Source organism: Megascapheus bottae, chromosome 33 (assembly GCF_031878675.1).
Source record: "Megascapheus bottae isolate mThoBot1 chromosome 33, mThoBot2.hap1, whole genome shotgun sequence".
NCBI lineage: Eukaryota > Metazoa > Chordata > Mammalia > Rodentia > Geomyidae > Megascapheus > Megascapheus bottae.
In genome coordinates this window covers 2,412,584-2,418,406 of record NC_143541.1, presented here as the reverse complement: position 1 = coordinate 2,418,406, position 5,823 = coordinate 2,412,584, and the positions used below count along the sequence as shown (strand labels likewise).

The following is a 5,823-nucleotide window of genomic DNA, read 5'->3' as shown; positions in this document are numbered from 1 at the left end:
CTCCTGACTCTGGGCTCTCATTTGAAGCCTAGAGAATAGCATGACCCCCCCCCCACCTCTCCCTCTCTCTCTCTCTCTCTCTCTCTCTCTCTTATTTTTGCCAGTCCTGGCTTGAACTCAGGGCCTGAGCACTATCCTTGGACTTTCTCAAGGCCCGAGCTCTACCACATGACCCTCAGCACCACTTCCAGCTTTTTTCTATGTATGTGGTACTGAGGACTCGAACCCAGGTCTTTGTGCATGCTAGGCAAGCGCTCTACCACTAGGCCAAACTCCTGGCCTCCTTCTATCTCTCTTGACCCTCAACTCTGCTAGACTGAATCTTTTGAGAAGCATCACATTAGATGTTGCTAATGATAGAATTTGTGACCCCTGTCTCATAGTATGTACCACCTACCTGGAGTTCAGGTGCTCAGTAGGCGTTAAAGAGTTGAAAATGAATTCATGCCTTTTATCTTTCATCCTAGTGACTTAGGAATCTGAGATCTGATGACTATGGTTCAAAGCCGGCCTAGATAAGTAAGTCTGTGAGACTCTTATCTCCAACTGACACCCAAAAGCTGGAAGAGCACAAACGTTAAGTCTCTGAGGTCAAGCCACAACACTGGCACAAAAATCAAAATTTAAAAAAAAAAGAAAAAGAAAAGAAGGGCCCGGAGTTTGGCCTAGTGGTAGAGTGCTTGCCTAGCATACACGAAGACCCCGGTTCGATTCCTTGGTACCACGTATATAGAAAAAAGCTGGAAATGGTGCTATGGCTCAAGTGGTAGACCTCTAGCCTTGAGAAAGTCCAAGGACAGTGCTCAGGCCTTGAGCTCAAGCCCCATGACTGGCAAAAAGAAAAGAAGCTAAAAGAAAAAGTAACTGTAGTTAGGATGGATCTCCTGTCTTTTGTTTACTAGTGTATTTTACTAAGTCGATAGGACTTGCTTCTTTGAGAAAGACCATAGGAAGGCAATAATTTACCAGCTATGGCCTAGTGTGGTTAACTTGGAAAACCCTGAAGGACAGCTCTTCATAGTGGACCGGCACTAAATCTTCATGACACCCTAATGGCGCTGCTTTACCAGAAAGCTTCTCGATTGATTTACTAGAGAAGCCCTTGGCTTGATTGCAAATTAAAATTCTTGAAGGGGGTTCTTGGCTCCAATGATTTCTCATGAGGATATGGAGTGATTGCCAGGGCTCTGAATATCTATAAGTGGTAAAAGATCAGAATGACTGTTCCCCAAGAAAGAGAATGCAAAATAACTGTTCCCCGTCTTTAGTGTTTTTGTAAGCAGTAGGGTAAGAAATCAGCAATTTGCTACAGTGTCCATTTAGAAAAAAGCCCATTTTTCAGAGAGAGAGAGAGTCAGGGGAATGTGACTCAAATGAGGGCTTTTCAGCCATTTAGAAGCATTTCTGTGTCAGTCATTAAAGCCTTCACAGAGCCTTAAAGCCTGTGAGAACTGTAAGTTCTTAATAGATGAAGTTTGACCTTGTGCTGAGAAATGTGCGGGGAAAGCACAGAGAATGGAGGACAGAAATAAAAGAACTCTCTCTCTCTCTCTCTGTGTGAGTGTGCACATGCACACACAATAGTCCTAGGACATGAACTCAGGGCCTGCTGCTATCTCAGAGCTTTTGTGCTTAAAGCTGTTGCTCTACCACTTGAGTTAGTGCTCCATATCTTCTCCAAGGGGCTGGTGTACAGGACCACTGCCCAGGTACCTCCCCATTCGAGTCAGATGAATTTATTCCGCATGCTGATTCCAGCCATGACACCAAATCCCACCAATTCAGGGGAATCTCCACACCTGTCAACTTTTCTAGACACTCAAGTACTTTATGAATTACCTGGGACGGGGTGGTGACATGCAGGAAAGTAAAGTCAAACTCAATAATAATTGGTTTTGTCCCAGTATTGGGGCTTGAACTCAGAGCCTGGGCACTCTCTCTTCAGTTTTTTTTTTTTTTTTTGCTCAAGGCTGGTGATATACCACTTGCGCCACACCTCCACTTGTGGCATTTTGCTGGTTTCTATGGGATGGTTTCAAACCGTGATCCTCACTTCTCTGCTCTTGAGTAGCTAGGATTACAGTTGTGGGTTGCCTAGGACTTAATTTTAAGGACTATGTTTGGCCACCTTTTAGCAAGGCCTGTTTTATTTTTTTTGTTAGTCTTGGGTCTTGAACTCAGGGCCCGGGCACTATCCTGGGCTTTCTCAAGGCTAGTGTTCTACCACTTGAGCCCCAGCACTGCTTCCGGCTTTTTCTGTGCAGGTGGTAGCCAGGAATTGAACCCAGGGTTTTGTGCATGCGAGGCAAGCACTCTACCACTAGACCATGCTCCTGGACCCCTATTTTACTTTTGTAAGTCATTTCTAGGAGCATGTCCTATTTCCTACAGTTTGAAGGACTGGGGCTCCCAGTTCTGTGAAAACCCAGAAACAATGGGATGCATGCCTGCTAGGTTGTCATTTGCCTCCACAGGTGAGTCAGTGCAGCTGAGTAACGAGCCCATGGAAAAAGATCGAACAGCACCTTGGGTTATCGTCACGTACATCCCTGGCTTCTCCGTAGCTGAGACCATTTGTGATTTCATTGTGAGATGGCCCATTCCTTTATCCCTAATGGAGAAAATGCGTTTTCTATAGCATGTAAATCACAGTTGTTCTCCCTGTAATTACACTTATGTAACCACATTTAATGCTGATCTCTTGGTTAATGTGTTTTCTAAAGCTGTAAGGGAATTTACATGTATATGACCAAATCAATTTCTGTCATTCCATAAGGTGGCTCATAGGCTTAATTCCCAAATTATATTCCTTTCTATCAAAGTGTGACATTTAAGGACATGAAATTATTTACCCTCAGCTGAAAAAGAATCCAGTGTACTGATATGTTTTGATGGATGCTGTAAAATCATATCCCTGATTCCTAGGTACTGTTCAGGTTTCTTCAATTGGAGTTTTGCATACATAATCTATCAAATAAAAGCCAGAAATTTTGCAATAAAATGTCAGCTGCTGTCTTGGGAGAAGGTGACTTTGGTTTTGTGGTAGTACTGGAGCTCGAACTTGAACACAGGGCCTATACCCTTGCTTGACCTTGAGAGAAAACTTGTCCAACTTTCTACATGTGTGTAGAGGTCCCCTGTGGGCAAAAGCTCAGCAAAGGAAGATCCAGGATGAGTGGCTTGCAGGTGGGAAAGCTTGATAGTGACACAGAAAGTTGCCTGAAGGTCACTAATGTGTCCCCAGGTGTAGGTAGGGGAGAGATATGAAGCAAATGCCAAACAACTAGATATGGGTTAAAGGACTTTAAAATAAAAAGGGAAAAGAAAAGACTAGAAAAGATCAACGAGGAGTAAAAGTGGAGATAGAGAGTGTTGGCATAATTGAGTTTCAATATGTGGAAGGCAAAAAGGACACCCTAAAAATATATCCATATCCTGAAAGCCAGAGTCTGGGAATGCAGTCATGTACCTTGGCAAATGGGAATCTGCAGGTGGAATCAAGCCTCGCAATGAGCAAACGATCCTGGAGTGATTTCACGTGGGTTAATCTACTCACACGCACTCTTCCAAGCAGAGAACTGTCCAGAAAGAAGAGACATGTCACAGAAGAGGAATCAAAACTTGACAAATAGTGACTCACCAGGACTGGCTTTTAAAAATGAAGGTCGCAACACACTAGGGATGTCAAAGCCCCCAAAAGCTGAGAACCACCCTTAGCCAACAGCCTGGAAGAAAATAGAGGCTTCTGCTCTTCAACTCTGTGGAACTGCATTCTGCCAAGAATCGAAGTGAGCATTCCCCAAATCTTCTGAGACCTTGATCTTCTGAGACTCATAGCAGAGAAACTCACCCCCCCACCCCCAATCCCAACCCAGCAGCCTTCATCTGCTACTTCTGCCCTATGGAACTGAGAGTCCATAGTGTAAACTGGCAAACTTGTGTTCACATTTTATGCAAGCAACAGAAAGCAGAGCAAAAAGCATCGAGGCTGGAAAAGCTGACAAGCTCAGGTATGGCATGGAGGTGGGGAGAAGAGCAGCCGTGGCAGAGCCGGTGCTCATGGACAGGTTCTAATCCCAGTTCTGACACCAAGTAGCTGTGATTGTAGTCAGAACCCCACACCTTTCTAAAGCCTGGCTTGTTTCCTGTACACACTGGAAATACCAACAAATCAATGAGGCTTCAGGGGGTAATGCCTGGCACAGAACAGATGCTTTATGTTAATTTTTGTCCCTGAAGACCAAGGACAAAGGGCAGTGGACAGACTTTACAGGAGGGGCATCACAAAGCACCCCCATCCATGTTGAAAGTGAGGGATAAGCTAAGGCCTGGAGATTAAGGAGGTGTGGCCCAAAACAGGAGTGGTGCAAGTGGCCGTGGAATGGGGCTGAGACTGCAGTTTTAACAAAGCCACAGGCCTGATGCAGGCACTCATGGTTTGTGGGTGCTCTTTTGGAATAGCAAAGGATCAGAGTGGCAAGGAAAGAAAGCCCCCACTCCAGTTTCCCATCATCAGAGAGAACAGGGGAAACAGATGAGTAGTCAGAAGGACACTGGGTCCAGCTGGCTCTCTTGCCTGAGGCCTCCTTCCTGTCTCTGGAATGGACCCACTTAGACCATGGCCTTGCATGCCTGTGCACTGTCTGAACAACCAGCAAAGCTCTCCTCTGGCTCTTTTCTGCTTCCTCTTAAAAAGCTTGGGCAGGTGGCCACAGGACTTCGGCAAGCAGGTGTGGCTGTCTTACCGGCTGCATCCTACAGAACTGAGAGGACAGAGGTGGTGACGAGACAGGTAGGATTCTTTGCCATGATCTCTTACCCCGAATGTGAGGCCTTGGCTGTGTGTGTCCATGATGTCTCTCTGTCTCTCTCCAGTCATTTCCTGTAAGAGCTTTACAGGGCTATGGCCTTTTGTATTGTATTCCGGTTTGAAATTGAATATGTAAACATGCCTGCGGTTTCTGGGGTCTTAGTACAGAAGGACTTGTATCATCATTGACATCATAGTAGTAAGGAAAGATGGTAGGTTATCACCTTAGGAGGTAGGATTTGGGGGGATCTTGAGCCTGGCACGTGTGCCAGCGCCTGTTGTCTGAGGAGGCAGAATGCTGTCCCAAATGTTAGGTTCAGACATGCATCCTTGAGATTTCTCACCTCTGAAGTTCAAGAAAGAGTCTCTCCAGGCCAAGGAAGAGTCTCAGGAAAGATCAGCCTGACCTGAAATGACCCAGGCCTTCAAGGAAAAACTATTTTATTTAGTTGGAGGAGGGATGGGTAGGGCAAACCCCTGGAGGTGATTGGAGCCATTGATAAGTGTTCTTATAACTGAAAAAAAAATGAATGAATGAGACAGAAATGGTACTGTGACCTTCTTGTAAAGGGGTTTTGGCTACTGCTTGTAGGGTTTTATGGAGCCAATAGTGCATCAAGTGTAGAAGAAATTTAAAAAGAATGTAAATGGATTATCTTCGTTCCAACACAGTGTTCGTTATATTTTCTGATAATGTTTTCCCAGTTTGTCTATATATGACCAGTTGCTCTTTTAGTGGTGACATGTCTATTTCATTAAACATGTAACACCATAGGTTATTCATCATGGTACTTTAGTTTCTGTATCAGTTTGGATTATTTCATTGTATCCAGTTTTATGATTATATAAGCTTTTATCTGAATTACTCATTATTTTGACTGTGTAGAACCCTTGTAGTGAACACCTTTATTTTGACTCGCTTTTAAAAAGACACTTCCAGATAAATTTCCCCATAGTTGAGTAGGTTTAGGTGAATGACATTTTTGTGAACATAAAAATTGCATTTTCCAAAA

At 44.3% G+C, this 5,823-nt stretch overlaps 1 long non-coding RNA gene across 1 annotated transcript; it reads right to left on the bottom strand.

Annotated features, from left to right (window-relative positions):
* Positions 1–1,065: 1,065 nt before the first annotated feature.
* Positions 1,066–4,960, bottom strand: LOC150042821 (uncharacterized). The gene is made up of 4 exons (XR_016533527.1): positions 4,820–4,960; positions 3,470–3,578; positions 2,448–2,611; positions 1,066–1,195 (listed from the first exon to the last, which is right to left on the bottom strand). It is a non-coding gene; the product is annotated as an uncharacterized LOC150042821 (long non-coding RNA).
* Between the last annotated feature and the right edge of the window lie 863 nt (positions 4,961–5,823).